At 55.1% G+C, this 14,219-nt stretch overlaps 1 protein-coding gene across 5 annotated transcripts in view; it reads left to right on the forward strand.

Moving 5' to 3' along the window:
• The first annotated feature begins 949 nt into the window (after nucleotides 1-949).
• ARHGEF10L (Rho guanine nucleotide exchange factor 10 like) overlaps nucleotides 950-14,219 on the forward strand; it is a 159,768-nt gene continuing 146,498 nt past the window's right edge. For 4 of the 5 annotated variants that reach the window (XM_070382055.1, XM_070382061.1, XM_070382058.1 and 1 more), the window contains exon 1: nucleotides 8,991-9,142. The gene's annotated coding sequence lies outside the window, so the exon portion shown is untranslated. Of the gene's footprint in view, nucleotides 1,231-8,990; nucleotides 9,143-14,219 lie in introns of those variants that run through there. The other variant, XM_070382057.1, reaches the window with a different exon arrangement.

The raw sequence follows: 14,219 nt of genomic DNA on the forward strand, positions 1-14,219 counted from the left end.
CTTTTGAATTTAAACCCCGGCTCCCCACTCTGCCACGCTGCGACCCTGGGCGAGTCACTTAACCTCTCTGGGTCGATGTCTGTGTTCACAGAACCGGACAAAGCCACCTTCCTTGCAGGGTTCCCTGGAGGCCAAGCACACAGTGGGTTCTCTGTAAAGGGGAGTGATTCGTGCAGTCTCCACAGAGGGCGAGGGAGTAGATGTTAATGAACGCTGGGGCTGGTCCAAAAATCCAGTCTGTGAAACTCCTGCCTGCAGCTTCTGTTGCGTTGCTAATGGGAGTTTATGTGAAGGACACAGCGGGATAAGGGCCCATTGTTCCGAGTGGGGACGGTTTTATGACTCTTAGAAAGCGTCTTTCATCTGGGAGACCAGGGAGCGTATGGAACCTCCCAGCCCTGGGCGTTGAGACTGGGGGATGCTGAAGGCCCTGGGGCCGGTGCCAGGCCGCAGCCATGGTCAGGCCCTCCTGCTGGCACGGGCTGAGGCCTCCCCGGAGTGTCACCGCGGCCTCAGGCTGCCAGCTGCTGCGCATCCCTTTGCCCAGGCCTGGACTGTCTCTCCTGGAGACCTGCTGTCTGGCCCCGAGTCCGGAGCCCGGTCTGCTTGGCAAGGCTGGAGGCTCACAGGTCTGCGGGGTTCCCTCTCTGCTCCCTCCGTCAGCGGCCGGTGTCACAGCCTCTTCATGCTTATGGTGGCTTCTAGAATAGGCCTTGGGCTCTGTCTGCTGTCAGCTGACCGGCAACTCTCCCTGCCTGGGAGGCTCGCCTGGCCCCCGAGCCCCGGGCAGGGGCAGTAACCTGATGCCAGGAGCAAAGACCTTGTCTCTCTGTCCTTTCCGACTCCTTGGCCAGGGACCAAGCAGAGAAACCCAGCCTCTTCTGGGCTCAGCAGACAGCCCCGAGCGCTCTGCCTACTCCTCCCCTGCGGAGGCTGCAGACACCACGGCGAGTGGATGCCGCTGGCTGCCCAGCTTAGAGCCGCGGGCACACGGGGTCTGTGGGGTCTGGACTGATGGGCGGAGGGTCTTTATGTGTTTTTAGGTGCCTCTGATGGCCCAGGCTGGCACTTCCCCCTTTGTCTTTTCCCTTTTGGGGAATGAAGAAAGGCTAGAGCAGGATGTTTAGACACGCGAATGGCCCCAGAATCCCCGCTCATCCTGCAGCAAGACAGTGACCACAGGCAGTGGGCACCAGCCTCCTCTTATGATCGGACTAAAAGCCCACTCAGGTAAGTGCAAGTGAAGTGTGTGCGGGGGGTCTCTGTGATGACCCAACAGTCACTCGGATGGACATTCAAGGCTAGGACAGGATGTCAATGTGCCTCAGTTTCCTCATCTGTAAACCAGGCATAAAAGTACCCGCTTTATAGGGTTGCTGTGAGGATGAAATGAGTTAACACACGTTAACCGATTAAACAGAGACCAGTAGAGAGTGTTGTGGAAGTTTGCTATTACTGTTGCTACTATTTTTGCTAGGGCTAGATGATCTCTGTCTCTCTGTCTTTTCCTCCAACTTTGCTTTTTTTTTTTGGCTTTTCTATGGCGTTTCTGGCCTCCCAGAACCTCAGCTTGAACTTGGCTGCGGTTTGTTGCAGCGTGAATGCCGGCCCTGGCTCGGCCGTCTTTCAGGCTCAGCGCCCCGTGGTCATTTGACTGACTCGGGCTCTCAGCTCTCCAGTTGGAAATCCCTGGGTGAAGTGAGCTGATTGGCCGGTTTTGGCCAGCTGCTGACCCTTTGGTCCAATCAGGTGCTCCGGGAAGGAGTGGGCTGTCCCGGCACGTGGACGTGCATGTGTCCTGCTGCAGCGAATCCGGCCTCTTCAGAGGCTCAGTTGTAAATTTTCATGTGAGTTGTAAACGTGTGGCAGGAATATCATGAAGTGATGGTGTGTCTTTTTCACTGAATCACATCAGGAGCCTCATGACGTCCAAATGTCCCCAGACTGGTCACGTTAACCCAATCAGACCGCTGGGTGAGGAGGTGTCTGCCAGGTTTCTCTACAGTAAAGTTGTTCTTTCCCTTTTTGCAGTTAATAAGTATTTCATGGGGAAGTACTCTGAGTATGCAAATAGCATTCCCAGCTTTCAATTTATTCATTTACTTATTACATCAGTGTGGACTCTTGGTTTCCTATTGTATTTAGCAGAATATGAATCCTTACAATCATTACTTATTTTGATGCTTAACTTGCTCCTTGGTTTGGCTAGTGGAGGTCCATCTAGTCAAAGCTATGGTTTTTCCAGTGGTCATGTATGGATGTGAGAGTTGGACTGTGAAGAAAGCTGAGCACTGAAGAATTGATGCTTTTGAACTGTGGTTTTGGAGAAGACTCTTGAGAGTCCCTTGGACTGCAAGGAGATCCAACCAGTCCATCCTAAAGGAGATCAGTCCTGAGTATTCATTGGAAGGACTGATGCTAAAGCTGAAGCTCCAATACTTTGGCCACCTGATGCGAAGAGCTGACTCATTGGAAAAGACCCTGATGCTGGGAAAGATTGAGGGCAGGAGGAGACGGGGACGACAGAGGATGAGATGGTTGGATGGCATCACTGACTCGATAGACATGGGTTTGAGTGAACTCTGGGAGTTGGTGATGGACAAGGAGGCCTGGTGTGCTGCGATTCATGGGGTCGCAGAGTCGGACACGACTGCGCGACTGGACTGAACTGACTGCTTGGAGCTTGGCTGGCGGAAGCCTCTTTTGAGTTGGTTTCTGTGTCCTTCTGCTGTGTTTCCACCACTTGTTGAGCAATTTATTAATTTCTGGCCCAACAATATGTTTCAGGCACAGCTTGTTCTTCCCCCGGAATCAGTCATCTCTCCAAGGAGCTTTGGTCTCTTTCAGCAGAGAGTGCTATTTGGAATCCATGACCTGGCTGCAAAGTGTGTTCACTGGGACTGGGTATCCCTGCTCCTAGGCTCTTTCAGGGGACAGAGCTCTGAACTCACACCAAAATCTCCAGTTCCAGTCTAACACCACAGAATTCATTCTACTTTTCTCCCTTTGATATTTGTCATTCCTTTAAACAGGGTTTGAAGTTTGAACTCCTGACTACCACTACACTAGGCTGTCTCTCATCAAAAATATCTTATGATATATGATAAGTATGCTTATGATATTGTGGTATCAAATAGCACATGTATCCAATTCTGTCAGTGAGATGTTGAAAAATCTGTTACACTGTGTTCGATCAGTCCTTTAAAATCCTACGGGATTCAGTTCAGTTCAGTCCAGTTGCTCAGTCATATCCGACTCTTTGCAACTCCATGGACTGCAGCACACCAGGCCTCCCTGTCCATCACCAGCTCTGGAGCTTACTCAAACTCATGGCCATCGAGTCGGTGATGCCATCCAACCATCTCATCCTCTGTCGCCCCCTTCTCCTCCTACCTTCAATCTTTCCCAGCGTCAGGGTTTTTTCCAAGCAGTCAGTTCTTTGCATCAGGTGGCCAAAGTATTGGAGTTTCAGCTTCAGCATCAGTCCTTCCAATGAATACTCAGGACTGATTTCCTTTAGGATGGACTGGTTGGATCTCCTTGCTGTCCAAGGGACTCTCAAGAGTCTTCTCCAACACCATAGTTCAAAAGCATCAATTCTTCTGTGCTCAGCTTTCTTTATAGTCCAACTCTCACATCCATACATGACTACTGGAAAAACCAGTAGCTTTAACTAGATGGACCTTTGTTGGCAAAGTAATGTCTCTGTTTTCTAATATGCTGTCTAGGTTGGTCATAGCTTTTCTTCCAAGGAGCAAGAGTCTTTTAATTTCATGGCTGCAATCACCATCTCCAGTGATTCTGGAGCCCAAGAAAAGAAAGTCTCTCACTGTTTCCACTGTTTCCCCATCTATTTGCCATGAAGTTATGGGACTGGATGCCATGATCTTAGTTTTCTGAATTTTGAGTTTTAAGTCAGCTTTTTCATTCTCCTCTTTCACTTTCATCAAGAGGCTTTTTATTTCTTCTACAGTTTCTGCCATAAGGGTGGTGTCTTCTGCATATCTGAGGTTATTGATATTTCTCCCGGCAATCTTGATTCCAGCTTGTGCTTCATCCAGCCTGGCATTTCTCATGATGTACTTTGCATATAAGTTAAATAAGCAGGGTGACAATATACAGCCTTGACGTACTTCTTTCCCGATTTGGAACCCGTCTGTTGTTCCATGTCCATTTCTAGTTGCTACTTGACTTGCATACAGATTTTTCAGGAGGCAGGTCAGGTGGTCTGGTAGTCCCATCTGTTTAAGAATTTTTCCCCCCATCTCTTTAAAATAGAAAGGAACAAAAGGATTATTGTGCTTTTACAGGCACTGGGACTGAGTGGAAGAGGCTGAGGGTCCTAAGGAGAGTGGGGGGCAGCGCTCCGTGCTGTCTGCGTCCAGCCCTCTGGACATGGGTGTCCATCACCCCTGGTGGTTGTTTTGGGAGAACTTTGAGACTACATCCTTAAGAAAAAGAGCTGCTCAAACTGTCCTCTCCCTTACACCGAGGGCCATAAATTAGTAGCTCAGGAAAGTTATTTCCTTCTCTACTTGAGCCCCTGGAACCACCTCCAGCTGTGGCTACGCCTTTGACTTCAGCATGTGTGCATGCTAAGTCGCTTCAGTCGTGTCTGACTCTATGCGACCCCATGACTGTCGCCCACCAGGCTTCTCTGTGCTTGGGATTGTCCAGGCAAGAATACTGGAGTGGGCTGCCATGCCCTCCTCCAGGGGGTCTCCCCACCCAGGGCACAAACTGGCATCTCTTGCATCTCCTGCAATGGCACTGCCTGGGAAGTCCAAACGCAGGTGTTGCCTTGAAGGAACCTAGAAGGCAGCGGGGGGACGGCTCAGGGCATCCCAGATCCCTTCGAAATGCCTGTCCTACTGAACAGGGACAGCAGTGTCACGGGAAGAGGTTTCATTCTGGTAAGACAGACCCCATCGTCCTCATTCATAATCAAAATGTGATCCAGCGTGTCTTAGAGAAGAGTCTGTTTGTGATTGCTTTGATGACACGGGAAATAAGAGCTAGTTCCTTTACGCACACTTTCCATTTACACTGCCTGTGCCAGGGTGGTATCTAGGCTTGGGAAGTCCACTCTGCCGTCTACCCACTTCTCTTCTGACCTGCTCCAAGGCCAGGCTGCTGCAGTGGGCTGGGCTGGGAGGCAGCGGCGGGAGCCCTGGGCTTTCACTCTCGCAGTGCCATCAGTTTGCTAGCAGCCGTGGCCAGGTCGCTGAGCTTCGCTGGCCAACAGAAGGCAGCACTGTGCCTGGTCCTGCCCCCTTCCCCGCTGGGCAGTGGAGCCTAGGGAGAAGAGTCCCAGTCCCACCCAGATGTAGCATTTGTGATTATGCTTACACAATAGATCCTGCACCACCAGAATGCTCGGCCAGTGTGAAATTTTGGTTAATTGAATGTTCTGGGACATGGAAACAGTCCCAGAAATCCTTTTTGTTCCTTTTGTGGCTATTGAAAGCCATTCGCTCATCTATTTAGCAAATATTTGTCTCACGCTTCCACTCCATCGGGCTCTGTCCCAGGTGCTGGGGACTCCAGCGTGAGTGAGGCAGCAGAGTCCCAGCTCCCGAGGACTCACGTGCCAGGGAGGACATGGGGCAAATCCCACACAAAACACTGCAGGAGGGCGAGGGGGAGACTGTAGGGCGCGATGGGAGCCCAGGAGCCTCATCTCGGTCTCTGGAGAGCAGATCCGTGAGGTGTGACCTGTGCGGAGAGCATCCAAAGCCATGGTGTCTTGTGGGGGGTGGGGGTGGGGGTGGGGTGGGGGGCGGTGCGGAACGGTAACGGTGTTCCAGGCAGAAGGAACGAAGTCAAAGGCCCAGGGACACGCTTTGCACCTTCGTTTATGTTGCGGAGCTCGGCATGGGAAGTTGGGCAGGTGGGAGAGGAGGGGTGTGCAAGGGTCAGGGCAGGATGACGAAGACAGCAAGAATGCAGGAGGACCGGCCTGGCTTGTGCCTCCCTGGTGGCTCAGCTGGTAAAGAACCTGCCTGCGGTGCAGACCCAAGTTTGATCCCTGGGTCGGGAAGATCCTCTGGAAGGAAATGGCAACCCACTCCAGTATTCTTGCCTGGAAAATCCCATGGACAGAGGAGCCTGGTGGGCTGCAGTCCAGGGGGTCGCAAAGAGTTGGGCACATCTGAGCGACTACTTCTGGGGCCTGGCCTGGCCGAGAAGGGGAGGGCTGCGGGCTCATTTATTCTCAAGTATGTGTTTCCATGTTGTGATTGTCTTCTCATATAAGTAGAACACAGAGAGAAAATGAAATGAAAACACTAATTCACAGAGGGGGTCAAGGTCAAAAGGGTGACACAGGGCTGGGAGGGACGGTGACAAGTGGAAGGACACAGCTCTTTCTACAGGGCCCTGGCCCTTTGGGGCCTACAGAGTGTGGCCCGGGGGAGCCAGGCATCAGCGGATCTTCAGATGTGTTAAGAGAAGCCAGCAGTCCAGCAACTCATGGGAAATCTCTCAATTTTTAAATGTTGGGAGCTAATTAACAACATTAACAAAATCACTGTGGGCAAAACAAAAGGCTTCCGTCGGCTCCATTCATCCTACGAGCTGGTGGATCACAATGCTGGCTCCAGAGGGGTCTACTGATAGGCATCTGAGGGTGCTCACTTGGTGTGCTTCTAACCTCTGCCGGGTTTTGGGGACACAATGGGAGCCTGAGGTATGGCCTCCACCCCCAGGCTTGGATCATAGCTTCCCTCAAGACAGTTCAACTGCCTGAGAGACAGTTCAAGTCAGTACCTACCCAGAATCAACTAACAGAAACAGAAGTGGTAACAGGAGCAACTGACCAGAGGGTGAAGCGCTGTCGAGCTCAGTGGGAGAGGAGGTTGGGGAGCAGGGGCCGCGTGGAGAGACGTCCTGGAGGTGCGGGGCCTCTGTTAGATCTGGGAAGAGGGTGGGCTTCAGCGCAGCCAAACCTGGGACAGGTGTTCCAGACCAGAGGACTCACGAGGGCTCAGGCCCAGGAGGGGCTGGGACAGGTCTGGACGGTCGTGGATGCAGGTCCAAGGGCTTGTACTGGTTTTCTCTGTGCCAGCAGAATCCGAATGTCTAAATTCTGGTCCAGGGCTTAATGCCATGAGCTCTGAGGTCACCTGATAGACACCTGATGATGTTCTTGCCGCTTTTCTGGCATTCTGGCTCTGAGGTCACCCGGTAGACATCTGACGATGTTCTTGCTGCTTTTCTGGCATTCTGGCTCTGAGGTCACCCGGTAGACATCTGACGATGTTCTTGCCGCTTTTCTGGCATTCTGGCTCTGAGGTCACCCGATAGACACCTGACGATGTTCTTGCCGCTTTTCTGGCATTCTGGCTCTGAGGTCACCCGGTAGACACCTGACGATGTTCTTGCCGCTTTTCTGGCATTCTGGCTCTGAGGTCACCCGATAGACACCTGACGATGTTCTTGCCGCTTTTCTGGCATTCCTGAAACCTTTCTCCATTGTTCATTTGTCCCAGGGATGGACAATCCAGAAGTGCAGGGGCCTTGCCTGTCTCGCTCCATGATGTCTCCTGTGTGCCTAGAATGATGTCTGGAAGCATAACAGTGTTAGTTGCTCAGTCATGTCCAACTCTTTGCGACCCCATGGACTGCAGCCTGCCAGGCTCCTCCATCCATGGGATTCTCCAGGCAAGAATACTGGAGTCGGTAGCCATTCCCTTCTCTAGGGGATCTTCCTGACCCAGGGCCGCCTGCATCTCAGGCGGATTCCTTACCATATGACCTACCGGGGAAGCCCGGAACATAATAAGTGCTCAACAAATATTAACTGGCTATACACTCTGAGCCGTGTTGCCCTAGGCCTGGGGGTTAGGATGATTCTGAACAACTCTTAAGACAAGCTCTATGGGGTTTATGTTCTCGTGTGGAGATGGACAATAAACAAGCAACCCCAACAATGAGGAAGATGATTTCAGAGATCGCGGACTGGTGTGGCCTGTCTCACTGGACTGCAGAGGCCTGTTATCCGTGTCTCCTTGTTGAGGGGGCAGGGCCGAGGTCTCTCTGGTTCCTTGTTTCATTCCTAGCCCCTAAGACTGGTGCCCAAACAGGGAGTAGTTAAAAGAAAAAAAATGGTGTTTTTTTTTTTTTTTCTGGTTGTTTGAATGAATAAACACAGGCCAACACAGACTGCAGCCTGCATAACACCTGTGCCCTTTGGAGGCTGCAAAACTCATCATTATCAACCCGAGTAATTGCTGATAAGCCTGAGTGTGAATTTCTTTGCAAATAGGGAGGTAGCGGGGGCAGTGTTTAACAACAGGGATAATCTTAATTAATGGCCTGATAACTGTAATTAATTGCATCATATCCGGATGCGTCTTTGGATTTCTGAGAGGGAGTAACTAGTGTTTGGCAGCTTTGGGAGCTGGAAGGGAAGGGTGTGCTAGGATCTCGGGTCTACCGCTTCTTTCCTGGGTGGGCTTTGCCAAGTCGCAGCTCTAAGCCGCGGTTTTCTCATCAGGAAAATGGAGCCACATGGCAGGCTGGCTGCTAAGCTCAGAGCCCTCACTGCCTGCAGCTGCCAGTGCTGTGGTCCTGAGGCTGTCCCCGGAAACGTGTGCAGGGGCTGGTCGGAGCCCTCAGGAGGCCCCTCTGCGGCTGAGACTGGATGGGGGCCATCGCAGGTCTGACTTTTCCTCTGGGCCAACCCAGGCATCCTCACCCCTCGGGGGAGAGCCCGGGGCAGACTCCTGGAAGGAGGAGAAGCAAGAATGGGCGTGAGAGCCCTGCTGGGAGGCCTGGGGTGGCGAGGGGACGCGCGGCGGGCGGAGAAGGAGTGGGGGCCCCGTGTGACCCGGGGGTCTCTGCGGGCGGGCGGGAGGGATGCAAGCCGCGGGGCCGGCGGGGAGCTCCGGGGGCGGCTCCGGGCCGCCCGGCCCGCAGGGGTTAAGCGGTGACCTCAGCCGCGGCCGCGCGGGGGGCCGGGGCGGCGCCGAGCGCGGGGCGGCGGCGGCGGGGAGCCGGGCGGCGTGACCTCGCGGCGGCCACGGCGGCCAGCGGCGGCGCGGGGCGGGGCCGGCCCGGCCATGGGCGCCCGCGGCCGCCGGGCAGCTGAGGCGCGGCCGCCGGCGCCTTTGTGAGCGGCGCGGACAACAAAGGCCGAGCGGTGAGTGCGGCCCGCGGCGGGCGGGGGCTCCGCGATCCCGGTCCCGGGCCGAGCGGCCCGCGGGCGTCCCCGCGCCAGTCCGGGGCCCCGCTCCGTCCTGTGTCCCCGGGGAGCCGCCCCCGCGTGTCCGGGTGTGTCCGAGCGTCCCCGTGTGTCTGGGGGAGGCTCCCGGAGCCGCGTCTTCTGTCTGAGTGTGTGGGTCAGCCCTGCGTCCTGGAGTGACGGCATCGCCCGAGTGTGCGCCCCCCACGGCCGGCTCTGTGTTGCTCGCGTGTCCCGGCCTCTGCACAGCCCCGGTGCGGCCTTTGTGCATCAGCGTGTGCATGTGGCTGTGCGTGTGGCTGTGTGTGAGTGCGTGTGTCTATGTGTCTATATCTGTGTGTGTGTCTATGTGCCTGTGTGTGTCTGTGTGTGTTCTTTGTATATGTGTCTATGTGTGTGTGAGTGTTTGTGTGTCTGTGTGTCTCTCTCTGTGTGTCTGTGTGTGTGCGTTCTTTGTGTGTGTGTCTACGTGTGTGTGAGTGTTTGTGTGTCTCTGTGTGTGTCTATGTGTGTGTGTCTGTGTGTGTGTGTCTGTGTGTCTCTCTCTGTGTGTGTCTCTCTGTGTGTCTCTGTCTCTGCGTGTCTCTGTGTGTGTGGCAGGCTCTGTGCAGACAGCGCGGGAATTCTCACTCGCACCCAGCGCTTCCCTTCCTCTGGTTCCCGCGGCCTTTAGGTCCTGCTGTCCCTGTGGTTCAGCTCCCCCGCGCTGACCCGGAGTCCCGGGATTGGGAGGGGTCAGGGAGTGCTCTTCTTGTTTCTGCTCCGGGCAGGCCTCTCCCACCCTGGAGCCCTGCCTGGAGGCGGAGCAGGGCGGCCTCCTGGAGGAGGAGAGTGTGGGAGGCAGGCGAGGACGCCTGGGCTGCTGTGGGGAGGCCCCCGTGGAGCGCAGTCAGGCCTGGCCTCTGCTGGAGGCCGAAGACGTGTGTCAGGGCGGGAAGGCGAAGACCAGCCTCCCGGGCCCCCGGGCTGGTCCTGAGACGGAGGCGCCCCTGACACAGCGGAGCCAGGGGGCAGTGCTTCCTCCCTGTCCCAGGCGCGGACCCTGGGCAAGGGGTCAGGAAGCCCCCTTCAGCCTGAGAGCCCGAGGACCCTGCCTCGGGCCACGCAGGGGTTGGTGGGGAGGGGTCTCTGGCGCTGAGACTGGCTCAGAGCCCTCGGCCCCGCCGGGGCTTCCGTCGGGGGCGGAGGCGTCCCGCCCCTCTCCGGCTGCAGCCCTCCGCGGCTCCCCAGGGACAGAGGGCAGCGGCTCGCTGAGCACTCAGCCCTTCCCTGCGGGCCCTCTGTCTGTGCTCCCAGCACGGTGCCCCAGAGCGTCCGGGCTCCGGGGATGGGAACCACGCACCCTGTGACTGGGGTAAAACCTCTCTGAGGGGGCTCCAAACCCTTCCCCCGGCACGCGAGGCCTCGGGTGGGGCGGGGGGCCATGTCTTTCTCACTCCGCTGCCCCTCCTGCCTTCCCATCCGGGCCCCCCCCGCTCCTTGCTGTTCCGTCAGAGGACCTGTGCCCCCGGGGTTCCCTCTCTCCGGAAAGCTGCTCCGGTTCTCCCCTCTTCACGTCTCTCCCGGGGTCCTCCTCCTCTCCGGGCAGCAGAATTGCCGTTGGTGGTGCTCGCAGAGCCCTCGCTGTGGTCGGAGTGAGTTTTTACCGGCCCCCCGTGGACCTGTAGGCCTAGGAGAGCAGGGTCCAGATCTGTCCTGACCTCCAGGCCTGACGCACAGGAGGCGCTCAGTAAACCGGTGTTGATTACCGGGATGACCAGGAGCTAACGGTTCCTAAATTGTGCTGTTTCTCAGTTTAGCTTTGAAGGGGTGTGGGGATTCCACTTGGCGGACTTCCTGGGGCCCTGGTACCAGGTTCATTTAAGAGGAAGGCCCACTGGGTTCCCTGGTGGCCCAGATGGTAAACAATCTGCCTGCAGTTGGGCAGACCGGGGTTTGATCTCTGGGTTGGGAAGATCCCCTGGAGAAGGGAAAGGCTCCCCACTCCAGCATTCTTGCCTGGAAAATCTCCATGGACAGAGGCTACACAGTCTGTGGGGTAAGAAAGAGTCAGACACGACTGAGCGACTGACACTGCTATTTAAATAAGTGGTGAACCAACAGATAAGTGAATAATCTTTATGGAGCCTGGTATGTGCCAAGTGCTGGGCTAGCTGGTGCGCATAGGTCATCTTTTAAACAGCGGGAAGGAGCAGAGTGGAAAGAATATGACCTCAGATTAGTTTTGAAAAGACAAAGTGAGTGATGCATACTGCGTATGTGTGTACAATAGTAGCTCAGATTTATGTTGCTCTTTCCATGTACACTCTCTCTGTTTCTGCAACTGCTCCGATATTTAGGCAGTGAAGCTGGCTCAGACCCATTTTACGGGTGAGAAGGATGAAGCTCAGCGTTTAAGTGACTGCCGAAGGTCACAGTTAGAGAAGGACTCAAGCCGGGGTCTTCCTGACCGCCCAGGCCTTGCTCTCTTCTGCAAGCTTGTCTTTAGTACCTCTGGATTCCCATCTGCTGTCTTTGCCCTCAAGACCGGGAAAGACAGTCAGACTTGTAGACGGGGAGGGGGCCAGAGTTCTCCTGCCGCCCCGCCGGGCCGCCCCAGCTCCTTCCTCGCCGTGTGTCCCCAGCGAGTTCCCTGGTTTCTCTTTGCCCTGATGGGGGGTTGGTGTCACTCCCACTGGAGGCCTAGTCCGATGAGCTCCCAGAGCGGCCTGGCCCCTCGCAGCCTGGGCCTGGCCCCAGGCAGTCGTGTGCTGGGCCCCGTTTGTACCGAAGTGCGAGAGCCGATTGCTAAGTGTTAGCATTTTGCGAGCTGGGCTGTGAACTTGCCAGCTTATAGTATATAGTAAACTGGCTGTAGTGTATAAATTTATACTTAAATAAATTATACTGAAAACAAGGGTAATAAATACTCAAACTGTAGTACTTCCTTATTACTTCAGTTTCTATTATCTGTGTTTATGGTTATTTGTATCTTTTGTATGTATATATGTTTCTCTCTCTCTCTGTCTCTATCTGTGTATATATAAAAATATATACCTATGCAAATCTCCCTCAACTTATGATGGCTCCTGATAAACCCATAGTCCATTGAAAATCGAAGTTGAGGGAATTCCCTGGTGATCTAGTAATTAGGAGTTAGTGGTTTCACTGCCAGGGCCCAGGTTCCATCCCTGGTCAGAGAACTAGGATCCTACAAGCCACATGGTGTGGCCAATAAATAAATTAAACGTTAAAAAAGAAGATATCATAAGTCAAAAATGCATTTAATACACCTGCTGCTGCTGCTAAGTCACTTCAGTCGTGTCCGACTCTGTGCGACCCCATAGACGGCAGCCCACCAGGCTCCCCCGTCCCTGGGATTCTCCAGGCAAGAACACTGGAGTGGGTTGCCATTTCCCTCTCAATGCATGAAAGTGAAAAGTGAAAGTGAAGTCGCTCAGTCGTGTCCAACCCTCAGCGACCCCATGGACTGCAGCCTTCCAGGCTCCTCCATCGATGGGATTTTCCAGGCAAGAGTACTGGAGTGGGGTGCCATTGACCTGCATTATAGCTTAGCCTCACCTACCTTAAACAGGCTCAGAACACTGCCATTAGCCTACAGTTGGGCAGAATCGTCTAACACAAAGGCTGTTTTATAACAGAGTGTTGACTGTCTCATGCAGTTTATCGAACACTGGACTGAAAGTGAAACGCAGAATGGCTGTCTGGGCGCAGAGTGGTGGTAAGCGTCTGGGCTGTTTACCCTGGAGGTTGCGGGTCTGGCCGGGAGTGGAGGCGTGCTGCCCGGCCCCGCGTCATGACAGAGTGTTGTCCTGCACACACCGCCAGCCTGGGGAAGATCCGGCCTCAGAATCCCAAGTGCAGGCTCCACTGGACGCGCACTTTCAGAGCATCGTAAGACTGAACAATCGTAAATGGGGCCTTCATCAGTGGGGGCTTAATGTCTACCCAGCCGCTGCCGCCCGTCTCTTCCCAGCTCTGGGCTCAGTGGTTCACCTTGTAGCTTGAAATTGGCCACAGTCAGAGAATCGGATGCAGCAGTAAAGAATCCACCTCCCAATGCAAGAGACGCAAGACACCTGGGTTCCATCTCTGGGTCGGGAAGGTCCCCCCGAGTAGGAAATGGCAACTCACTCCAGTATTCTTGCCTGGAGAATTTAGGCAAAGAGTCAGACACGACTGGGAGACCGAGCACACAAGAGTATTTACAGCACAGAAACTGGGAAACACTGAAAATCAAGCCACCCCTCCTTCCCCCTCTGGAGAACCAGTGGTTAGACATCCACATGCATGCCAAGGGGATCTGGCAGTGGGCTCCCCGGGCACAGCCCCTCCCTGGAGCTGGCATTCTGACGTGGCGACCCTCCAGGGTCCTCACAGGAGCAGACTGAGCGTGGCAGCTCACCCTGGGGCGGGGTCTGCTGGGATGGCAGGGTTACACTGAGTAAGTGGCCCTCAGATGAGCTCTGCACTTCAGACACTGAGAGCTTACCTTCCCAGGCACGTCGGATATGGATGCGTTTCAGTTAATTGAGAGCCTGCTTGGCCACTGATGGGAAGACCACGCTCAAGACGGCCCAGGTATCCGGGGGGCCATGCGGCTGGCGTGCCCGAGGAGAGGCTGTGGCCAAGCTGAATAGCTCGGGGCTGCTGAAGGTGTCGTGGCCGGGACGCAGGTCGCCGGCGCTGCCTGGGGCTGGCTTTGGCAGCAGCGGGCAGGACGCATCTGTATGGAGTCAGGGGCAGAGCAGAATCGGACTGTCGAATGGGCAGCCTGTAGCTCTTGGACAGTCTGAGAGCCCTGGCTGGGAGAGGGGTGTGTGCCCAGCTACATACAGGAGGGTGTGCAGAGTGCGGCAGAAGAGTGGGTGGGGAGGGGCAGGGGTCTGGGTGGAGGGAACAGCCAAGGCTCAGAGCCATGAGCTATCGGAAGCTTAGTGAGCTAGGACTCAGTGAGCTAGGAGTCTGCAGGGCTTGCGACAGAGCAGGGCAAGTCCTGAAACTTTCTCAAGTCTGAGCGCTCAGCATCATCGGG

This window comes from Bos mutus, chromosome 2 (assembly GCF_027580195.1).
Source record: "Bos mutus isolate GX-2022 chromosome 2, NWIPB_WYAK_1.1, whole genome shotgun sequence".
Taxonomy (NCBI): domain Eukaryota; kingdom Metazoa; phylum Chordata; class Mammalia; order Artiodactyla; family Bovidae; genus Bos; species Bos mutus.